This window comes from Pseudophryne corroboree, chromosome 2 (assembly GCF_028390025.1).
Source record: "Pseudophryne corroboree isolate aPseCor3 chromosome 2, aPseCor3.hap2, whole genome shotgun sequence".
In the NCBI taxonomy this organism is placed as follows: domain Eukaryota; kingdom Metazoa; phylum Chordata; class Amphibia; order Anura; family Myobatrachidae; genus Pseudophryne; species Pseudophryne corroboree.
The window spans coordinates 770,232,163-770,256,502 of NC_086445.1; positions in this window are offsets into that span (position 1 = coordinate 770,232,163).

A 24,340-nucleotide genomic window follows, 5' to 3' on the forward strand; every position below is an offset into this window, starting at 1 on the left:
ACGGTGGAATAATATAACGAATGTGCCAAACATTGTATCTATTTTATGTGTTGGCCCAAATTACAAGATTTTAGCGCTATCCTGGGCAGTTAGAAATATTTAACAGAATCTCTTTTATGGGTGTATTTTCATAAAATACGTATTCTGTTGCCATTCTTATATTGTATTTATTGCTTTCATTGTGGTGCCACACTTCTCATAGCAGCTTTATGCATGAGGAATATGATGCTTTGTAGAAATTGCCATGAAGTGAATAAAATGTTGCATGTGGTCATATTAACATTTTATTTAAGATGTAAATTTATACATGCGAATGCTACTTATTGTGTTTTATGTGTTGTGCATGTCAAAAAGTCTATAGACATCTTCAGTTGTAGGCATTTAGCATTTCCAAAATATATTTGTATAGGATCAGTTATCATTAAGACAGAGCATTCTGTAAGATTACCCTTAATGTGTCTACATTTGTTTAAATATAGAAATTATACTCTCCTTTGGCTATTATGTCTAAAGTCACGGCTATTACATATTTATTTATATGTACAAGAAAACCTTTTGTTATGTCACGCTCATTACGTTTATAACGTTAAAGAAAAAAATGTAAAGACTGAAATGATTTTGTAAAGAAATTTATAAATGTAAATATAATTCTATGTTACCAATTTCCATGTTAGAATTTGTAAATAATGTTTATGTAATAAACTATCCCTAAATGTAGAAAAAACTGCATTACTTTGTTTATCCTATCTAATGTGAGTACTTTCCTGTTTACTGGGTTGCTTGACACTATTGAGTTGATTTTTATTTTTAAATAAAATTTATAAATTTTAATTTTACAGGTTAATGAAGTAGGATTGTTTATTGTGGACTAGATTGCTTTTGAGCAATTATGTAATTTACACAATTGGTAGGAATTTAATATCACTCAATTACAGTACAGACCTTCTTCTTCCTCCTCTCCTTCCTCCTTTCCTTCCTCTTACTCCTCCTTCTCCTTTCCATGCTTTTCTTTGGATGTTTTACATACAGCAGACCTGTATTTGTTCAACACTGAAAAGTCCATTATAATGTAAGGATTTAATATCACTAAATAACAGTACAGATCTTCTTCTTTCTCCTCTCCTTCCTCCTCTTATTCCTTGTCCTCCTTTCCATGCCAACATTGAAAAGTCCATTATACTGTATACAGTGCGGAACATTCAACTGCAAAGATACACAGCGCACTCATACAGATGTATCCTCTTACATCCTTACTGCAGTCACGCTAAACAGCTCTTCAAGTCGTGCCATGTCGTTGCGGGACTCAGTAGCACCGAGTATCTTTTTTTTTCCTTTTTTTCCTGTGACAATGCATCTTAGTTGCAAAGTAATGCGATAGTATGCACGGACAGCTTCTGCTGATTAAGATCTTATGCAGCATTCCTATATTTTATGTGTAATTGTGGCTGTATCTGTATCCGAAATGCCACATTACAGTGTTTTCCAGGAAAACACAGTATTGTAGCATAGCATTCTGTATGCAAATACAGTCACACACAGAATCTAGGCATGCTGTATATTATTTTATATATATACATTGATACTAAAGACCAATGATAAGGAGTGCTTTATAAATTTAAAATCATTTGTTTAATTAACAGTTAATATCACATTTCCTTAAAAAGATCTCTAATTAAAAACATTCTCAATAGTTGCCAATAAGACCAATCATGTGTAGCACAATCATTTTCCAATTATTTTGGGATTATCCGGTGAAAGGTAATTGTTGCAATTTGTTGCGTTAGCAATGTTCCCAAAGTCACGGTGCTACAGATATATTTAGGCACCAGCAGTATGGCTCATTTATATTTGGTTAAGTCAGTAGACCCGTTATTGTAGCCCTGGACTGGGCGCTAGCAGAAAGGTGAGTTCGGTATAAATACCAGAGTTTCCAGCCACAGCACGACTTCCACTGGAGCAAGATCTCTGTACTTTCAAAGGCAGACTCACCACCGAAACGGATGATGATCAGAGTGGAGCTGGTGACCGCGGCACAGGGTCCGTTGAAGCAGGGTTTTTCCAGCTGCCAGTGCAAGCTAACCACCACAATAGGTGATATCCGGAGCTCCCGACCCCGGCAAGGTGCAGAGCTAACAGCCATGGCACGGCATCCACTAGAATGGAACCTCAGTAATATCCAGAGCAGACTGATGATCGCGGCTCGGGGTCCACTGAACCAAGATTTCTACAGCTGTCAACGCAGGTTGACCACCTTAGCAGGAGATAGTTGAAGCTGATGACCCTGACAGTAATGCTCACTGGGGGAAGACCGTGCACGGCTTCCACATAGGCAACAAAGGGCACCAGTGTGAATGTTCAGACACAGTCAGGAGTCCACTACATGTTTCTCCGCTGTAGTGATTTAGCGGTTTCCTAAGGAGGTGTATGCAGGTGTCTTAATCTCGTATGTATTTAAACTGGCTTCAGCCAATCGGAATGTTCACCTTTCCTAAGTACACCTGCATATACTTAATTAACCAGGCACATATTTCTAATAGAGATCGTCATAACTTTCATATGAAAATATATAACAATGTCTTATAGAGGTAACATACATATGTAGATAATAATAATTTAATAACAAATAATAACAGAAGTATTATATACATTTGAAACAAGGTTTTGGCATCACAGAGAAAAGTATAGGTACTTTAACAAGAATAACTACAAGTATTATTTCCATGGCAGCTTATGCTAAGAGCTCCTGTGGCTCACACAGTCAAGCTACGGACTCCAAAGCACAGGGTTGCGGGATCGAGACCCCCGCTCACCAGTTCGTTTTTTACAGTTACTATTATATGGTTTTTAAACTTACAATTATATGGTTAAGTTTATATAGGTATTAAACTACCGAGATACTTTAGCAATTTTTACAAAGCTTTTTTTGTTAGAACAGAGCTGATTACATTGATAAAAATTAGATTATTACCTTATTTTAACTGGACGGACATAGATACATAACTATCTGGATTCAAACTGATTTTTCATCAGTTAGTTTTCAACTGAATCTTCAGATAGCATCACAACACATCCCATTAGTGTTACGTTCACTGTACTCGGTACTCCGGGTGGACAAGCCCCGAGCACAGGAACGTAATGCTGCAGTGGAAACAGAGCTCAGCAGCAACCCCTAAGGTACCCTGACTCCGTTGTCTCACCCTCATGATCAGCCTACGCCTGCGAGACTATGTTTGCTTGTGCCCACGGCAGCCGCGTTTGAAGGGCGGATTAAGTCTGCCCAACTCCGATGCCCCCCGGTCTTAAATGGAGACAAGGCATAAACTGTGAAGAGGCAATGACAAGGGGAACCTCTAAATAAAGATGGAAATACCCAGTTAGGGGTGCTACAGAACTCAAAGGAAGTATGTGCGGCACAGCCGCCAGGACGAACTACAACAAATTAAATGCTGTCCACACGCCAACACAATACTGCTTTGTACCAGCGATGACAGCATACGCAGAACCCTCTGCAGAAAATCCAAAGCAAATATAACAAGAAGCTACGGCCAAGGCCTCACGGTGCGGCAAAGCTGCTACTCACGAAACCGGTGTAAACACCGGCGGACGGACAAGAACCCCCAAAGCCGCAGACACAGGCTCACAGAAACGGAGGGCAGGCAGGATTCCGACAACAGCCCAGAGGACACCAAGACACAGGATAACTGGATCTGGAAAAGGCAATACCACAGGTATTATTGACAGGAACACACCAAGGCAGGAAGCAGCTCAGCAGAAACTCCGGACTCTGACAGAACTCAGTACACAGGATTCCAATATCAGACAGGGCCTGGACACAGATGCAATACTGTACAAGACACTTATCAGGAACATACAGGTATCTTAACAAAACGTCTATCACCAGCTCCGAACTGCAGAGCTAGCTGGGTAATAAGGGAACACGCCCCAATCAGGATGGCTGGAGTCCAGGCACACTGTAATGGCCAAATACCTGCAGGTGAGAGTAACACAGACAAGAGCCAGATTGCAGTACAGAGACTCACCACATAATGATCAACTATCAGACAGGTGAGGCTAAACACATAGAAACAGGCTGCAATTACACAGACTCACCACCGGTGGCCAACAAGAGTCTTCTAAACCAGTGTAATGGAAATCCTGGCATGCGAACAGAACTATAATACAAAATACATAAACGGAAAGCAAACAGGAATGAACCACTGCTTGTGGTTCATAACAATTAGATCTATACTAAATGATGAGTGTTACAGCCTAAATGTAGAACATTATTTTTACTTCTAAGATAAGACTGATAAAAATACACAGATGATAAAACAATATTAGAACAGCATAAACAGGAGTACAGAAACAGGTTTCCTGTGTTGTTGTTCTGCAACAGCGGAACATTCAACTGCATAGATACACAGCACACTCATACAGATGTGTCCTCTTACATCCTTATTGCAGTCACACTAAACAGCTCTCCAAGTCGCGCCATGTCGTGGTGGGACTTGGTAGCACCGAGTATCTTTTTTTTGCCTTTTTTTCCTGTGACAATTCATCTTATTTGCAAAGTAATGCAATAGTCTGCACAAACAGCTTCTGCTGATTAAGATCATATGCAGTATTTCCAGGGCCGGCTCTACCATTAGGCAGCTTTAGGCGGCTGCCTAGGGGCGCAAACCACTGGAGGGCACCACTGAATTCATCAAGCAAAAAACTGAAGGATGTCTCTGTATGCAGGTCAGTAATGAACTTACAGATGAGGGGATGGTACACAGACAGGAGCATACAAATATATGAATGTCTGTGCGTATATACAGTATGTATGTATACATGTACAATTAAAGGGATGTATTTGGCATCCTGGCGGAAAGGTTGCTGGCGATTAGATTACTGGTGCCAGAACCCCGACACCTGTCAGAATGTCAACGCCGGAATCCCGACAGCTGGCATCCTGAATGTTAGAATGCCTGGGAGGGTTATGGTTAGGCTAGCAGAAGGGATAGTGTAAGGGATAAGGTTAAGTAACTTCATTGAAAATGTTGGTATTATGGTGATCGGGATGCCACTGTCAGTATTCTGACCGGCGGCATCCCATACCCAACCCAATTGAATAACCCCTCCATGTACAGTATTATACAGTATATAAAAAATAGACAGCACTCAAGAACTTATATTGTGAACAAAGTCATAAAACTATGTGACTTTGTTTACAATATACTTTATTATTTTAAAAGTCCTTGAGAGTTGTCCCTTTTCTCTGTATATGTATAATTATGCAGTTCACCCCAACCCAGCTAGTGCCCACCTTCATCTCCCCTTTGTGAGGTGTGGTGGTGGGGAGGGGGGGTTTGCAGGTTAGGGAGTGCTAGGCTGAAGTTTTGCCTAAGGTGCAGAGAGACCTTGCACCGGCCCTGAGCATTTCTATATTTTATGTGTAATTGTGGCTGTATCTGTATCCGAAATGCCACATTACAGTGTTTTCCAGGAAAACACTGTACTGTAGCATAGCATTTTGTATGCAAATACAGTCGCAGTCACACACAGAATCTAGGCATGCTGTATATTATTTTAGTCAGCAGAAGCTGCTCTTGCATCTTATTTCTTGCGATTAATACGCATTTTCATGGGAAAATGCAAAAAAAGATGCTCTGTGCTATCGAGTCACACGTCACTCATACGTTATGTGTAACGCGACTTGTAGAGCACGGATGAAAGATGTAAGAGGACACATCTGTACACTGTGTTTTCATGGAATGTGCAGAGACAAAGTTTCAGTTAGATTTACAGTAGTCGTGGAGCAAAACTATTTAAATCTGTAAAAGGTATGGAGAGAACTGTTTTACGTGTGTTTCATACTGTATGGAGGAGACTCAGAATTAATGCTCTTCTGGTTTCATCCTGTAGTTTTCCACCACTCCACATATCAGCACACTTATGATGTTTGGAGGCATCTCACAGACCCAGAATGCAATACCAAGGTCAACTCTTTCACACCGAACCAGGACCCAGGTCGTGCCAGCTTGCCCCATCAATAATCCGGGTTCTGAGTTCAGTGTGAAAGGGGTATGAGAAGCTGATTGGTTAGTACTTTATCTCTCTCCATTTTATCTTTCTGCAAACTTTGATAAATCTAGCCAGAAGTTTTCTGCACATGGGAAAAAATGCAAGATTTGCTCCAAAAGTAACTCTGTCCCTGAGGGTTTGTTTGTTTAGTTATAGCGTTGTGTTTGTGGAACATTATTAGATACACATTATAAGCCTATACAGTATCTGTTGTTGTGGTTTTTGTAATAATAATAATTATAACACTATTATTATTATTACTACTACTACTTCTGCCCTGGAATGAATATGGTGACCTGTATCCTGAGGCTGGGTAAAAATCGGAATGGTCCAGACCCCGGAATGCTGGACCAGACTGGCTCCCTGCAGCAACCTCTGCCACTCTGGTGCTTTTAGTGCACATCCCTGTCCGGCGAGGCGGGGTGTGGATGGTGGTGGTGGGGGTGGGGGGTGGGGTTTGGGGGTTGGGTTGATTTTAAGCCACCCTGTGTGTCTCTGGACCATATGGGGAGGCTGTAATCTCTCCCTTCCCATCTCCCTGGTGACAGCTGTCACAAACACTCCCCACAGATGAGGATGTGCATTGCAAGCACCACATTGCAGAGGTTACTGCAGGACATCGGTCCAGGGTCTGAATGGTTCAGGTTTTTACCCAATCCCCTGTATCATTTTTCAAGCAGACATTCTCCTACAAGGTCCACTAGAGTTTCGAGCCCAACAGATGTAACCAAACACAAACCCACAGGGGCTGATACTTTCTTTATCACAAAAATTAACATGAAAAAGTAGTGTATTTCTTCCCATATGCAGAATCATACACATCTTGAGATGCTTAATCCTCAGCGCTAGCAGTATCTGCAACTAGTTTACACCATGCATACATCCATACACCGACTTATGTCCATGTTTTGCTTACAAAATACTATGCATTCGCTATTAGGCATCAGAAAAACCTATTTATTTATTTATTTATTAACAGCTTCTTTTATAGCGCTGGAAATTCCGTTGCGCTTTACAATTAGAACAACAGTAATAGAACAAAACTGGGTAAAAACAGACAGACATAGAGGTAGGAAGGACCTGCTCGCAAGCTTACAATCTATAGGCATTGATACACAAGGATAGACCTTAGCAAAAACTTACTGGGTTACATGCTGCTGATTCCTGAGGGTTAGTTCCACTGATTTCTCCTGATTGACTCCATTGTCTGTTGGCAGCCTATGCAATCTCTATAGGGATGACTCCCAGCAAACTTCTTATACGTGTAATCGTGTGGTCATTGCTGTCACTGGAGGTGGGCTGTTCTACTCAGGATGCCTATATTAACCTTACTTTGGCTACAGGAAGTTCCAGATAATTTAGCTTCACTGTCCAGTGTTTCTGTATGTTATATTGGTGACTTCTCTATATGCCTCCAGCTGGTTCCTGGCCTAACTAGAGTGCCATCCCTTAAACTCTGATCTGTTCTGCTCATTATTGACATAAACTTATGACCTGACCTTTCCACCTGGTTTTCCCAGAACTGTCAGATTTCTTCATGGTATGGATTCAAGGTGATCACCAGATAATAGCTAAAAGTGGACCACATCATTTTAAAGGGGGGTTACCGTTTACAAATATGGGTGCTATCATGGTTAGTAACAAAGGGGCAGAGAAGCAAAGACTTTTAATAATACAATCTAAAACAAGCTAAACATAGACACCATGTACTGTAGAGAGGATAAAGTGCAAGAGAAGTAAGAGAAAGAATAAAGGGATAAACTTTCCCTTATTAAATGAAAAGGTAAAATAATAAGAAACATACAAAGAATTACAGACAGATAAAAACATTAACACAAATAAAATGCACCAGGTAATAGACACATACAGGTTAATATTACCTTATGACCAATCAAGTTTTACATGTATTTAGCAATATTAACCAATTAGCGTAAGCCACACATGAGATAATCTGTGAGTATCAATCCTCAGTATAAAGAAGACCGATAAGTAAGGAAAAATATATCTGCAGTTGTCAGTTTTTACTGCTCCTCATTTGCTAAATTGCATTGAATAAGGAGTAAGAGATCCGTCAGTTGCAGTTACACTTATAAACAACAGTCAACGCTGGCACAAATTTGTTTCTGCTTTTGATTGTTAAACCAGCTGACATTGGTGGTCATTCCGAGTTGTTCGCTCGTTATTTTTTTTTCGTAACGGAGCGATTAGTCGCTAATGCGCATGCGCAATGTCCGCAGTGCGACTGCGCCAAGTAAATTTGCTATGCAGTTAGGTTTTTTACTCACGGCATTACAAGGTTTTTTCTTCGTTCTGCTGATCGTAGTGTGATTGACAGGAAGTGGGTGTTTCTGGGCGGAAACTGGCCGTTTTATGGGAGTGTGTGAAAAAACGCTACCATTTCTGGGAAAAACGCGGGAGTGGCTGGAGAAACGGAGGAGTGTCTGGACGAACGCTGGGTGTGTTTGTGACGTCAAACCAGGAACGAAACTGACTGAACTGATCGCAGTTGCCGAGTAAGTGTGGAGCTACTGCTAAGAAGTGTCTATTCGCAATTCTGCTAATCTTTCGTTCGCAATTTTGATAAGCTAAGATTCACTCCCAGTAGGCGGCGGCTTAGTGTGTGCAAAGCTGCTAAAAGCAGCTTGCGAGCGAACAACTCGGAATGAGGGCCATTGTACCACCAATGAGAGAATTATCAAGCTAGTGCTGTATTTCTCATGTTGCTCTCATGGATACTAGTGATATTTTGGGGAATGAATATGCACATAGTGTCCTCCCTCATATACATTTTTGATGTAGCATTGTTTGCTTATCATTCACTAAACAATAAATGCTAAGGGAATCAATAATATGAAAGAGGGCACTCCCTGCTTTCTATTATAAGAGTCCTTTAAGTTTTGGAAGCCAGAGTGGACAGATAAAAAAACAACTCATCAACTCATCCTCTGCAGCAAAGGGTTAAAATTATCTGCAAAATATGGTAGCAAACTCATATACATTTCCTGATTTTGAAGAGGTTCCACAATTAGGTACATGAGATAAAGCAAACATTTACTACAGCACCCAATATATTTATGTTTTTGTTAATAGCAGTGTAGGCCCCTGGGCAAAGTAATGCACTGGGACCCCTACCCTTACTCCACTGGTAGGGGTTGCTATCAGCAGCAGCTCTGATGTCCAGCGGGCGACAGGGTGGTTTTCTTTCTTCCACTCATCAAGTAGGACCTGGAGCAGTACTTTCTGCTAATTACTCCTTTACTGTACAGATGGTGGGAGATGGGACGGGAAGGAGAACACTAAATTGTAGAAGGGGGCATAGGGCTGAATAAATGGGGCCCTGGTACATAACTTCTAAGGTGGTAGGGGGTGTTTAATATGCAGGGGAGGAGGAATTAGTGGAGTGGGCTTAAAATTCATAATTTTCCAGTGGGAGGGCAGCTTGCTTGACTGCAGATATCTCCAGTTCCTGGAAATACATTTCTTAGCTTTTATTGGTATAAAAAAAAAAATAGAAAGTCACACATTCCAGGAGGTTCTGGGGAATTGGGAATCAGAGCTCAGGAGCCAGAGCAATCCACTTATGAAAATATAAAACTGCATACCAGGCGTGTGGAGCTGGAGCAGGGACCAGCTGCTAGAAGGCTGATATCTCTGGTTCTGGGCAGAGGTGGATTTAGACCACATGGGGCCCTAAGCGAGACACCGATTTGCCCCCCCCCCTCCTCAAACAATTCACAGCACTGTATGCTGGCATTACCAACCCCTGGCTGTGCCTGCTGTTTTATGTCTCCCTCCTTTGCACGTCCATGAGGCAGCATCATCATCAGGGCAGGTAATACCTGCACTCCTACAGTGGGCCAGATCTGGAGCCTCCTTTCCGGCGACATGGGGACTGATTTGGCTCATCTCCATCCTCCACCACCAGCAGCAGCTCTTCTAGTAGACACACTGCTGCTTTGAAAGCTGCTGGTGGCAGAGGCTGGAGATGAGCATAATTGTCCCCAAAGAGCAGAGCCTACAGGGTTCTATTAATTTCTTTAGGTGGAGCTGACAATTGATACAGAAGAGGAAGGCAGCAGAGAGAGAGAGGCAGAAAGAGGAGAAAGTGAGTGGCAGAGAGATGCGGCCAAAGAGGAGACCTATAGCAGAGGTTACTGAGCACTATACAACTGAACTAGGAACTCTCTGACTAAAGAAATCAGGCTAGCAAAAAAGCAGTCATCGGACAAGCTGACAGATGATCTCTCCACCCCGTATATGTATGGAAAGGAATGCAATCCATAACCAACTACAAGAAAATATAGAAGTCCACCACCATGCACCAAGACCTAGCAGACGAGCTGAACCACTTTTATTGCAAGTTCGCAAAAGAAGTCCCCTGCGACCCAAACAATCACATCTACAATGCCCCAAACACCGACAGCCAACTCCAGGCACTGCAAGTCACCCAAGAAGAGGTGGAGGCACTGTTCAGAAGGGCCAAACCCAGGAAAGCTCCGGGTCCTGACGGAGTGTCACCATCTGTCCTGAGAGCATGTGTGGGTCAGCTCGTCCCCATATTCACCAAGATCTTCAACAAATTGCTGGAGCTACAGAAAGTCCCTTCCTGCCTCAAAAGGTCCACTCTCATCCCGGTCCCCAAGAAACACTCTATCACGAACCTGAACAGCTACAGGCCGATAACACTGATGTCTGTGGTCATGAAAATGTTCGAGCGTCTGGTTTTTAATCACCTGAAAACTGTGTCTGGCCCCCAACTGGACCACATACAGTTTGCCTATCAATCAAATCGGTGTGACGAGGATGCAGTCAACCTGGGCTTGCACGAAATTTTACAGCACCTAGACTTTCCCGGTACCTAGGGGTCCTGTTTGTCGATTTTAGCTCGGCCTTCAATACAATCGTCCCCAGCATCCTCCACCTCAAATTACTTCGCCTTGGTGTCCCAGAAGCTACCTGTTCCTGCATAGTAGACTTTCTGACAGATAGGACACAGATGGTGAAAGCGGAGGAATTCACCTCTCAAGCGGGGTCCATTAGTACAGGGGCCCCTCAGGGCTGTGTCCTCTCACCCCTGCTCTTCTCCCTGTACACAAATGACTGCATCTCAGAGGCTCAACCAGTAAAGATCATAAAGATCATCAAATTCACAGATGACACCACCGTCATCGGCCTAATGAAGGACGGGGATGAATCGGCCTATAGACGGGAAGTAGACCAGTTGGCCCAGTGGTGCAGCCACAACAACCTTGAGCTCAACCGCCTTAAAAATGTCGAGATGATAGTGGACTTCAAGAATAAGTCAGGTAGTGCACCTTTGCTAACGATTGCTGACAGTGTGATATCGCTAGTGGACTCTTTCAAGTTCCTAGGGACCACAATCTCCCAGGACCTTAAATGGCGGTCCAATGCTGATGCCACTGTCAGGAAACTGCAGCAGAGGTTGCTATTCCTTAGGCAACTAAGGAAGTTCAACATACCACAGAAGCTTCTGCTCCTCTTCTACTACGCAATTGTGGATTTGGTACTGTACTCCTCGATACTGGTATGGTACGGTTCTGCAAGTGCGAGGGACAAATGCAGGCTCCAAAAGGTGGTCAGAACTGCAGAGAAGATCATCGGGCCGACCTTCCCTCAGTCCAGGACCTGTACCTCAAATATAAACCTTCCTAGTACACACAGCGCAATAAAAAATAAAATAAAATAAAAGGACAACCAATGTGTAGTATTTCACAACAATAAATAGGTTAAAAGTGTCGTTGAATGAGTAGACATAGATATCCAGATCCAGCGTACCCCACTCACTCAGTGATAGGTGGATATATCCACCTATCACTGAGTGACACAAAAGACACTTTTGACCTATTTATTGTTGTGAAATACTACACATTGGTTGTCCTTTTATTTTTTCTGTTTCATATTGAAATAATACGAGTTGGATTCTACTCACTTGGAAGGCTGGACAGAGACATCTGAGTCTGCATATCCAATCAGGAACGTAATTTCTCCCTTTTTTTTTTATTGCGCTGTGTGTACTAGGAAGGTTTATATTTGTTGTATCTATTCTTGTCTTTAAATGTGGTGACATTTATTTTAAACCATCAAGTACTATAGCTGCATTGCGCCATTTGAGGCACTTTCCTATTTTTCTGCTTTATTCCAGGACCTGTACCTGTCCACAGCTAAAAATTGGGCAACGAAGATAGTAAAGGACTAGCTACACCCCGGCCACAGCATGTTTAACTTGATTTCTTCAGGCAGGCGAAGGCCAATATAACTGATTCTGATTCTTCTGAGAGAGGAAGGCGGCGGGAGAAAGAGAGAAGAGAGTTGAGAGAGGGGCAGAAAGAGGAGAGAGAGTGGAAGATATGCAGAAAGAGGAGGGGAACAGAGAGAGACAGGGAAGAGAGATGAGAGAGAGGCAGCAAGAGAGAGGAGGAGAGAGCGAGCAGCAGAGAAATGGCAGCTAATAGGTGAGCAAGGAGGGAAGTGCAAAACACATTATGCCCAACCTCAAGTACCAAAAATAAACAAAAACCCCCAAAACTTACTGCAAATAGCCAGGATGTTCTAGTATATAAAATACAATGATCAATTGTGGTAATAAACATATATTAGATTATAAAAGATGTCTTTTTTTTAAAGAAGTGTGGTGCCTCCTATCTACATATAACTAGTAAGTCCAGAGATAACTATCCCTACCTTACCCTACTACATAGAACTACAGTAGTCCACGGCTTTCCTTTGCTGGCATAAGATGATCAGCGCTTCCACCTACTTGGTAGTGCTGACGGCTGAGTGCTCTTCGGGGCACTGATCTCCTGTGTGCTCTCTATTTCCCCCCCCCCCTCTCCCTGGATCTTCTTCCCCCGGCGGCCGCCACATCCACCATCCTATTCCCTCCTCCCTTGACTTGCACTGTAGTGACCACTAGCTGCTAACACCTCCCCCGACTATCGGGCACCACCCGCTGCCGCATCCATCGCCTTATTCCCTCCTCCCCTGACCATTGACCGCCGCTAACAGCACACCCTACCTACATGGACGTCGGCTGCTGCTAGCACCCCCCTCACCTTTTGATTTTTATTCAACTGAGCAGCGGACGCACCTCTCATTCATCATTTACGCCAGCTCCTACACGTCCCACTCAGTGCACTGTGTTTTAGGAGAGAAGACTGCAGCCGGCCCATGAAACCTGTCGGGCCCTAAGCGTCCACTTGGGTTACCTTGCGGTAAATACACCACTGGTTCTTGGCAAAGTAGAGACAAGGTGCCAGTGTCCACTGAACTCAGAGAGTCCCAGCTTTTGGAGTATATCCTCAGAAAACTTGATGTCAGACAGAACCAAAGGTATCTGGCTAGGAAGAACAATTAACAGGCTTGGATGGGGGCAGGGGCGTATCTACCCATTGGCCAAGATGGCACTCGCCAGGGGCGCCAGCTGAGCAGGGGGTGCCGCCCTACATTGCCACCCTCAGCCAATGGGTGGAATCCCTTAAGCCGTAGTGTCTGGCAATACCTGCTGTGCCGAGCTGCCTGTGCATTGCCTGGGATGGAGGGTGGAGGATCACTCAGCAGGCAGGAGCCTCCGCCGGTGTCCGGCATCACAATGCACTACAGGGAAGAAACTGAAAATAAACTACAACTCCCAGCAACCCTTGCTGTCGGGAGCTCCCGGCGGCAAGGGCTGCTGGGAGCTGTAGTTTTTTTCTCCGTTTCTTCACCTAGTTTGGTGCGGTGCCATACACCAGCTCTAGCTTCTACCTGGAGAGCAAACCTCCGCTCTCCATCCCAGGCAGCTCGGCACAGCAGGTATTGCCAGACACTACGGCTATCTGCTGGGATGTTGTGGGGTGGGGTCCAAGGCTATGTGCTGTGTGGGGAGTCTATGTATGTGCTGGGAGTGGCGGAGACTACAACTATGTGCTAGGGGCGAACTACAGCTATGTGCTGGGAGGGGTATGGGGTCTATGGCTATGTGCTTGGGGAGATGAGAGGGGCTATGTGCAGGGAGGGGGACTATGGCTATCTATGTTGTCAGGAAACTTTTGTTATGTGATGAGAGGCAGGTAGGGACTACTGTATGACTGTGTTGGGAGAGGTGGAGAATACAGCTATGTGCTGGGGGACTACGGCTATTTCTTGGGGAGGTGGGGGCTATGACTATTTACTGGGAGGGGACTATGGGTATGTACTGGAAGGGGGATGGGGACTATGACTATATGACTGGCACTGTGGGGACTTATCTGGCACTGTGGGGGCATATGTGTATCTGGCTCTGTGGGGGCATAATTAGCACTATGGGGGCACATCTGGCACTGTAGGGCATCTCTGGCACCATGGGGGCATGTGTATCTGGCAATGTGGGGGCATATCTGGCAACGTGGGGGAATATGTGTATCTGGAACTGTGGGGGCATATCTAACACTGTGGGGGCATGTGTGTATCTGGCACTGTGGGGGCATATGTGTATCTGGCACTATTGGGGGCATATGTGTATCTGGCACTGCAGTATTGGGGTCATATGTGTATCATACCCCGATTTTCATTGGCCATGCCCCATGTGGCATGTGGCCACACATGTTTTTTGGGCATGCGTGCACCCTTGGAGTATGCACACAGTACCACTAACATTTTTGTTTCTACTTGTACCATTGGGTATTGTGCTGCACTGCACTTCTTTGCACTACTGTTTGATTATACTACCTGGCCTTGGGTGGCATTGCATCCTCAGCCAGGCCAGGCACTGCTGATGTCTCCTCAGTTTTATATGAATTACTGTGTGGGCATAATGTGTAAAGGGAACTGCTACCGTGTGGGCATGATGTGTATAAGGGTTACTACTGTGTTGCATAACTTGAATTTAGGGAACTATTGTATGGTCATGCCTCTTTCCCAGAAGATCATGTCCCTTTTTTGCACATGCATCTTCCCTATTTCAAATATGGGGGGGGGGGGGGGGGGGGGCGCCAGTCCCTTACTTTGCCTGGGGCGCTCAGACCCCTAGATATACCCCTGGATGGGGGCCACTACTATGAAGTCGGATATCTCTGGTTCCCCAGAGCTGATTTTCAAAAATCCGGTACCCCTGAAGAAAGAAGACCCTTAGCTATCTATCAACCTTGGGCCCTTATACTTCTGGGTCCGTGGGCAACTGCCGCTTGAGCCCATATGAAAAGACAGCCCTGGTTAAGTGTCATTCACATGAAACTTAATGTCCAATGTACCTTTAATCTCTTAAAGGTTGTGTTTTAAGCAGTGTGGTGTCCCCACTTTCAGGTTTAATGAAGACCAACCACCTTAAGTGAAAACTGTGCAACTATCTTAAGCATCAGGGATACACAAGATTGCAATGATAACATTTTCTGGTTAAAATAAATAAATAAATATGCAAACAAGTAATTCATTACCAATATATCATAGCAGATATGTGTAAAAAATTGTTAAAGCAATGCAAGGATTTTAGAATACAAAAAAAGCACAATAGTGCTAGTTTTAAGTATTGCTGTAAAAGAAAATTAATAGTTATTATGAATATTTAAAATAACTATTCTTTACATAATTAAAGCATCTAAAGCATTAGACTCTTTCTTTTTTAGAGGATTCAAAATGTGCAAAGATTGTAGAAAGAATTCCTCAACGGCAAATAGATGAAGAAGAAAATAGGAAATGTGTTATGGACATAAACGATTAGTTTCATTTACTACATATGCAATGACCCATGCCATATCCACCTGTGGTTACTAACAACATGTTTATATGAACGATTTTCCAAAAGCCTTAACATCTGTCTCAGAAGTCCAAACACAGCCAAACACAGACTTAGGAAGGAAATTGTTTAAGACCACCAAGAATTCCGATAATACCAACCTAGTCACTGTGAGTCATATTAAGCCTGTAATACTTAAGTAAATACATGAATAAATATGTAAGTTGCACACACACACACACGCACGCACGCACGCACGCACGCACGCACACACACACACTGTTGCTGACTTGTAAGACAAACATTCTACCTATGGTTATTACTAGGCTGAATATAGGTCATAAAAGACATCTTTCACATCCCATTCTTTCTACTCTGATGGGGACAGAAGTTCCTGGACAACAGCAGGCAGTATGTTATACCATTCTGCCTTAAGTACAGTGACTATCTGTAACGCTGAAGAAGGTTGGATTGGTCTGGAATGCACCTGTCACTCCAGTTCGTCTCAGAAGTTCTCAATGGGGTTAAGATTTAGACTCTCAGCTGGCCAGTCCATCCAGGTTACCGAATTTTCTGTATATAATAATAATAATAATAATAATAATAATAATAATTTTATTTATATAGCGCTCTTTCTTCAATAGGACACAAGGCGCTTAACAGATACATAGCATAATATAGTACAGAAAATAATGAAGTACAGTAAATAATGAAGTACATTTTCATAAAATACAGAAGCATGAAAATACTAAAAGGGACATTATGGAAATGCTTGAGTAAACAGGAAAGTCTTGAGTCTACTTTTGAAGGATTCTATAGTTGGGGCCTCTCGCACTGTGCGAGAAAGTGAGTTCCATAGAGTCGGAGCCGCATGACTAAAAGCTCGACAACCAGATGAATTACAGGAGATTCTAGGTACTGCTAAAAGTCCTTCATCTACAGATCGCAGTAATCGAGTGGGGCAGTATGCGGTCAGAAGCTGCTTCAGGTACCTTGGGCCCTGGTCATGTAATGCTTTGAAACTCAGTAAGCCAATCTTGAAGATGATTCGCCATCTTACAGGCAGCCAGTGAAGGGAGTAGAGGATGGGTGTTATGTGGCTAGAACGGGGCTGGTTGGTTAACAGCCTGGCAGCTGTGTTTTGCACCAGCTGTAAGCGTGCAATTCTTTTGCTGGAAGACCAAGGTAGAGGGCATTACAGTAGTCTAATCGAGATGATACAAATGTATGTATGACTTTTGGCAGATCATCTGAGGGAATTAAGTGCTTGATTCTGGCTATGTTCCTCAGGTGAAAGAATGAGGATTTGATTATATCTGATGTTTAAGTGTCAAGCCCCCATCCAGGACAACACCAAGATTCCGCACACGATCACTGGTCTGTAATTCTGAATCCCAGAGTGTAAGTACAGTTGGTTGGCTATGCTGCGGTCTTGTCCTTGGATGTTGCGGTCGTATCATAAGGACCTCTGTTTTATCCAGGTTCAGTCGCAGCCAACTGGCACTCATCCACTCCTGTAGCTCAGCTAGACAGCCATTTAGGGTTGCTATTGGGTTATCAGTGCCCAGAGCAAAGGACAAGTACAGTTGTGTATCATCTGCATAGCAGTGGTAGACCAGGCCATGGCACCTGATTATTTCACCTAATGGGAGCATGTGTACTGCAAAAAGCATGGGGGATAGTATAGAACCTAGTAGGACACCACATGGCAATGGCAGTCCAGCATCACTCTGGAAACATGACATTGCACAGCCTTTTAAAACTTAATTAGCTCCTTCCGGCAAGCCATTTCATTAGCAAAAGATCTAATCAGTGCCATTCTACCAGTTTTATACCTTCAAGAACATGTATCTGTTGCAGGAGCACATCATTTTGCTTGTGCGGGGGGAGGGTGTTGTCCAATCACTTTTGTCTATATATGTTTAACCTTTAGGTTTTTGAGACCCAAGTGCATTATTGTGCATTTTATGACATTAACTTATAGATGCCACGTTCTTGCCCATTCCTCTAGTCTAACTAGGTCCTCAATCATTTGTTTTACCCCTCCTGGTATGTTTACTCTTTTGCATGCTTTTGTGTCATCTGCAGAAAACCATACTTTCCATTTTTTTTACCATTTATAATATCATAAAAAAGTTATTAAAATGCACTTGCCCAAGTACAGATCCCTGGGGTACTCCACTAGTAACCTTTATTTCCAGTAAACATACACCTTTTACTACAACTCTCTGTTTCCTGTCCTGCAACCAAGATCTTATTGATTGAAAAGTCACAGAATCCAATCCCAAGCTTTACAGTTTGTTTAGCAGTCTACGACGTGGGACTGTGTGAAAAGTTTTACTAAAGTCTAGATAAGCTACTTATACCCCCCTTATCTATTACTTTAGTCACTTAATCAAAAAAGTAAATAAGATTTGATTGACATGATCTCCCCCCCCACAGTACATCCATGCTGTTTATGATTCTGTAAATTGCTAGATTTGAGATATTCCACAAATCTTTCTATTAATAGTGTTTCCATTATTTCCCCTATTTTCCCTTGTGTAAGGCTAACTGGTCAGTAGTTGTTTGGCTCTTCCTTGCTTCCATTTTTGTGCAGTGGGATTACATTAGCTCTTTTCCAGTCCTCTGGAATTGCTCCTGTAACTAGCGCCTGGTGGTTGAATAATTATGTTAATGGAGTTACCAGAAAACCTTCAAGTTCTTTTAGTATCCTTGGATGTATCCCTCTGGCCCCACTTTCAATTCTGAGAGTTCTTCTCCTCTGTAAATAAACCTTTATCTATCTCATTTTATGAATGTTCTTGCAACTAAACTGTGGCCCCTTCTGCAGTGAATACTGAGCAAAAATAATTATTTAGATGATCTGCTATTGCTTTCTCTCTCTTGATCAGACAGTCACTACCTGTCTTAAGTATTTTTATTCCTCTTTTTGATTTTTTTTCTTTCATTTATATACTTAAAAAAAGTTTTGCCCCCTTTACCCACTTTTTTGGTCCCTTTTCTCTTCAATAACTGCCTTTGCACATCTGATTACCTTCTTAGCCTTCTTCCTCTGGCAAGATACACCTCTTTGTCCTCAATGTTTTGAGTCTCCTTACATTTCCTAAAGGCCATCTTTTTTGCTTTCACACTACTTGCTTCTTCTTTCGTAAACCACACTGGCTTTACTTTTCCTGTTACTTTTGATACAAAGATCTGTTGTCTCTAGTATTGCATTTTTTTTCCACCTATCCTGCACTAATTTCAAGTTCCTCCAATGTGCCAGTTGATCACTAACACATCCCCCCATTGCTGCAAAGTTAGCCTTACTAAAATCCAACACCTTTTAGAACTACATTCTACAAAGACATCCCATTGTGGTTTTAAGAGTGATTGCTATATTTCTCCCTTCATGAAAGCTGCCTACAGTATAATATTAAGGCTCCATTTCCCATTTTCTTGATAATAGACAGCATGGGCTTGCTGCCAAATGTTAGCCTGGGGTGTGAGCACATAGCTCTGGCATGACTGTTCCACATGTATAATTTGGCTAGCAGTATAACAGTGTAACATACAGTCTGGCTTCTATTGTGTGCACATTAAGATGCTCCATGCCTACTGTGCATATGAAAAAGTATTAAGGTGTGCACAAATGACATGGACACATTATACCTATATTGGGCCCAATAGTGAAAGTAAAAAAAAAGTGTCTCACAATTCTGGCCCAATACTGAGCAGCCCGGGGCAAACATGCAAGGGCACTGAGAAGGGGAGGATTGGGTACTAATTGCAGCTTTAGAGAAGAAGAAATGCTCACCTCTACAGCAGCATGCATAGTTTTTTTTTTTATGGCTACACCACCACTGGTGTATCTGAAATCACCATGTAAGTGACCACAGCGCCATTTTCCTGGGGATCTGTGCATGCACACTAGTGTCTGAGCACTCTACTGCTCAGACTCTCTACAGCACTGCGCCGCTGCAGGCTTCCGGCAGAGAGGAGGCCCGGACGGAGGAGGCTGCACACAGACCTCATCCTCTCTTAAAACGCCCCTGCATACCACCCTGTAATTGGCCAAACTCCACTTTATCTCCCAATCACGCTATATGCCCTGAGTACATCTACCCTGACACATGGCACAAGCTACGTTATATAAATAGATGAATGGATGTTTCTTTTACTCCCAGAATGGTATACTTAAGGCGTAACTGAGCCTTCCATTACACTTACAAAAGGAATAACTTTAGAATAGTACAATAAAAAAGCATGACAATTGTTATGCAGATATTTTTTTTTTCCCCATAGGAATATAAGTTTTTGATAAATCAGTTAAAAAATAAATTTGTTTTCTTGAAACGTTTTCCAAACTACTATACTAAATCTAAGAATATACTACACTATGCCAGCATTCCAGAAACTGCTTAGTTGAAAAGGTCTTTATTTAATTTGCATGAGAAGTGATAGCAGTTTATGCATTTGAGGCAGCTCCTGCCCTTAATCATAGATCTGTTGGGCTGGCAGCTATGATTAAAGGCAGATGCTGCTTGAAATGCGTAAGCTGCTATCACTCTCATGTTAAGATGTAAATTAAATAAAAAAGATACATTTCAACTTTTTAAATGAAGCAGCTCCTTAATGGAATGCTGGCTTTTTGTATTTTAAACAGGTCTATCAAGTTGCACAGTCCATGTGGAAGTCACCGTTATAATACTGATTTAATTACATATCACTGATGTTTAGCAAAGCTATGTGTTCATTTGCTCAGTCTAAAACTAAATGCTGACAGTAATGTCATGAATGACGGTGGACATAGGTAAATCTTTAAAGTTGAACTGTAAGTTTTATTTAAATATCTAACTTTTACCAATTTTAAGATGTTGATGAAGTTATCATTGAAGTCCCAGAGAGCCTCTGATTTCAAAGAGTGTAAAAACTCATTACATACTGTAAAATAAAATAAACACCCTGCCCTCCACTATGTCCTCTTGGTATCCGGACTCCAGGTCGACAGCACAAAGGTCGACACACCTTAGGTCGACGCCAATTGGTCAACACACCTTAGGTCGACATGGACAAAAGCAAAGCGAGCCATGCGAGGGGACGCGGTGCACTAATTCGGGTTCCCGGTCCCTCTACGAAGAAAACGACAAAAAAAAACACATAACTCATGTCGACCATTTTCCATGTCGACCATGTTCCTGTCGACCTTTTGGCCATGTCGACCTTTTGTCCATGTCGACCTAAGGTGTGTCGACCAATTGACGTCGACCTAAGGTGTGTCGACCTTTGTGCTGTCGACCCTCAGTCCCAGACCCGTCCTCTTGTACATTAGTAATACTGTAAAGTCCATGGTTGGCTAGCAGTAGAAGGTAATGACAGCCAGGTCTTTGTAGCGGTCTTATTGAAATCCATCAGAGGAGGAAGAGGGAAGGGAGGGGAGGGCGATGGACAATATGCTGGAGTTAATGAGAATAGGATTGACAAATGGCCCTTTTGACCTAGTGCCACAGTGCTTGCCCTTCCCAACCGTTCTTCGACCTGTGGGATATAGTGTCATAATTCCAGAGCCTATTAGTGAAAGCTGTATATATCCCCACTCTGGCAGAACTACAACCTTTGAAATTGGTATTGAATTCCAGGTTCAACATTCTGGCCTTTTACAGTGCAGTTGGGGGGATGCCATCTGTACAGTATGACTATGCTGACAATGCTCAAATTGACCTCTCTAGTCCACTCTTATTTTACCTCTTGTCTGTTGACCAACTCCAGCTTTATAAATGTGTACACATGTGTGTAGTTACAGATAACATCCGATGCATGCCATGCAAAAAACAGCCCTTATGGGTTTCTATTTAATGAGATGTTTTCCAGAACTTGGATGGTGTTAGCGATTGTAGCCAAAGAGCACTCTATTTACCAGTAGAGTGATCTGTAGGATACCTCCTCAGTAATGGACCCTTGTATGTGTGTGGTCTAATGTTGTCATCCACCAGTTGATAAAGTAAGGTGATTGCATTAGTGATTACACATTGCAGTTTGTATTTGAATATATTCCCGAGATCCATCATTTCTTATTGACATGATAAGCTCCAATAAGAAATTATAATTATTGAGTCTAAAACCTGGTAATTAATAGATCCCTAAATGAGAAAGTGTCCACCTATTTGGCCACAATGTTTTTTAGCTATTTATTTTAGACAGTAGGTGATCAGGGGACTTTTTTTTGTTATAAAAAGCCCTTAAAATGTCACTTTTGATATTACGTATTATATTTACTTTGTATAGCTATTCAAACTGAAAACTGCTGCCAACACTGCTCTGGAGAAGCTACAGAGGTGAAGCACACTGTCCAGACTACAAGCTGTCATGTAGGAGCCTTCAGCCATTGATACTTTACCTTTATCACTGCCTCTGACTCTCCAGTGTTATGTAACTACCAAAGTTCAGAATGTCCTAGCAGAGGGCAAGCTGGAACTTGTAGTTCCAAAATAGCTGGAGATCCATATATTACATTGTCCAACAGACAGCCACAAAATACTTAAAGCACTTCAGTTAGTCGTCTTTTGCCAACTTTATTTCAAACAGTGCTGAAACTATTTTGCTTACACTGAAAAGAATATGCAAAATCTGTGTGAATTACTAATCTAAATTCAGTATCCTTAATGGAAACCAAATGCATGGGATGAATAAACCTACTTTTCATAAAAGATCTAAACAATACCATAGCTGTTGTATGGAAAAAAAAAATCCACCATCATAATAGTTTTGATGTTCTGCATATTTTCCATTAAGAATATAAAAGAGAAACATTCCTGCTTATGGACAGTATAAAACCAAGATAAAATATAGTCATTAATCAGACTAGTTTAAGAGGATAAAATTCAATTTACATGTGAGAATAAAAGATCACGCAATGTAATTGTAGGTGAGACAGGCATATTTTATCACTATGACATTCTGGGTTTGCTTTTGAGTCGCACACTAAAGCACATGCAGCCATAGGCGTTTCTGTAAGGGGTCAGTGTGTGTGATGCACACAGGCTCCTGGGTCCATGGGGGGCCACACTGCACAACCCGCACCCATATATTATACTTACCCCTCCGTAATCCCGCAGCAGCGGCCCAGCACTGCGGACACAGATCACTTGGAAAATGGTTGCCTCGGCCATTCCCGAGTGATTTGTGCATGTGTACTGGAGATGTCCCTGGGCAAAGGGCGCGGGTGCCATGTTCCCCGAGACATGAGCATGCACAGTAGTGGCATTATGCCAGAGTCTTCTTGCTGCCGGAGTGGAGGGGGCCCGTGATGGAGACTGCTCGCGGGTCCTCTCTTAAAACTTCCCTGCATGGAGCAGTGTCTATTGGAGGTCACCTGTCTGTGACTTTATGCAAATGCTGCTACAAGGAAACTGGGTTGGACCAGCGCACTGGGTGTGAATAGTTCGGCGAGCTGCTGCAAAAGATAGGGGTGACCACCCTATAGATGCAAGTATATGGATACCTTTGTAGCGCTCAATAAGCCTTAAGGTGTATTAGGTAGCAACTGTATTGTAATTGTATGGCGTGCTTGGTAATGAGTGGATGATTGGAGCATATTTTGTGTAAAACAAACTTTTATTCACTCCTAAACATTAATATAAAGGAAAAAAACAAAATCAAAATAATGTCATGCACTTGAGGTACTGCGTGACAACTTTGGGGTGCCAACTAAATTCCAGCGTCTATATTAGTGAACTCCCACCAGGGAGTGAAGTCTCTATTTGTCCGTTTCAAAGGAAAGAAAAAGAAATCCTGTATTGCTGTGAACCAGCTAAATATAACAAAGTCAGTAGTTCATAGAAAAGTCTATGGATAGGCAGTTTGCGGCGTCCCGCTGACTGTCTATGGTGCTTGGTGCTGTGCCGGCTAACGGTGATTGCAGTGTTGCCCCGGGGTTGAGGGTAACAGGCATGCGTGTGGAGGGTAAGGAGGAATTGGGAGCTCCGGACCGTCGATGACCCCGTGCAGTGCCCGTCCCCTAGCGCCCGTCAGTTCACAGACAACGCGCCGGGAGCTGGAATGCAGCTGGAGGCAATCTGGGTCTAAGGCAGAGATCCGCTGGTGTAAGCCTGTTCAGGGCTGTCACCATGGACCGTGTGCCGGGAACGGAGACTCTGGGTGTACCTCTCCTCCCCCCTCCTCCGCTGTTTGCTCTATTCCCCACCGGCTTACCTTCTCTTCTCCGTCCGTGTCCTCTCTTCAATCTCGGCTCTCTACTTCCGGGTATCGGGCGTCACGTGACCCGTCTTCGGCTCGTACCGGTACTGGCTTTGTTACTATCAGCTAGTTGGTGGTTCTGGTGTTGAAATGTCCGTGGGCTAAAGTGCCGGAGTTTTGGAAGTGAAGATATTGCTCACAACAACCAATCAGATTCTAACTATTATCTTCTAAAAGGTGCTAGATAAATGTTAGCAGTAGAATCTGATTGGTTGCTATGGGCAACATCTCCACTTCTAAAAACCCGCACTTTAGTAAATATATACCCCTGAGACTAGAGTGAGAAAGGTTGGTTCCTCTCTAGTGCTACAGTAAGTGGCCTAATGT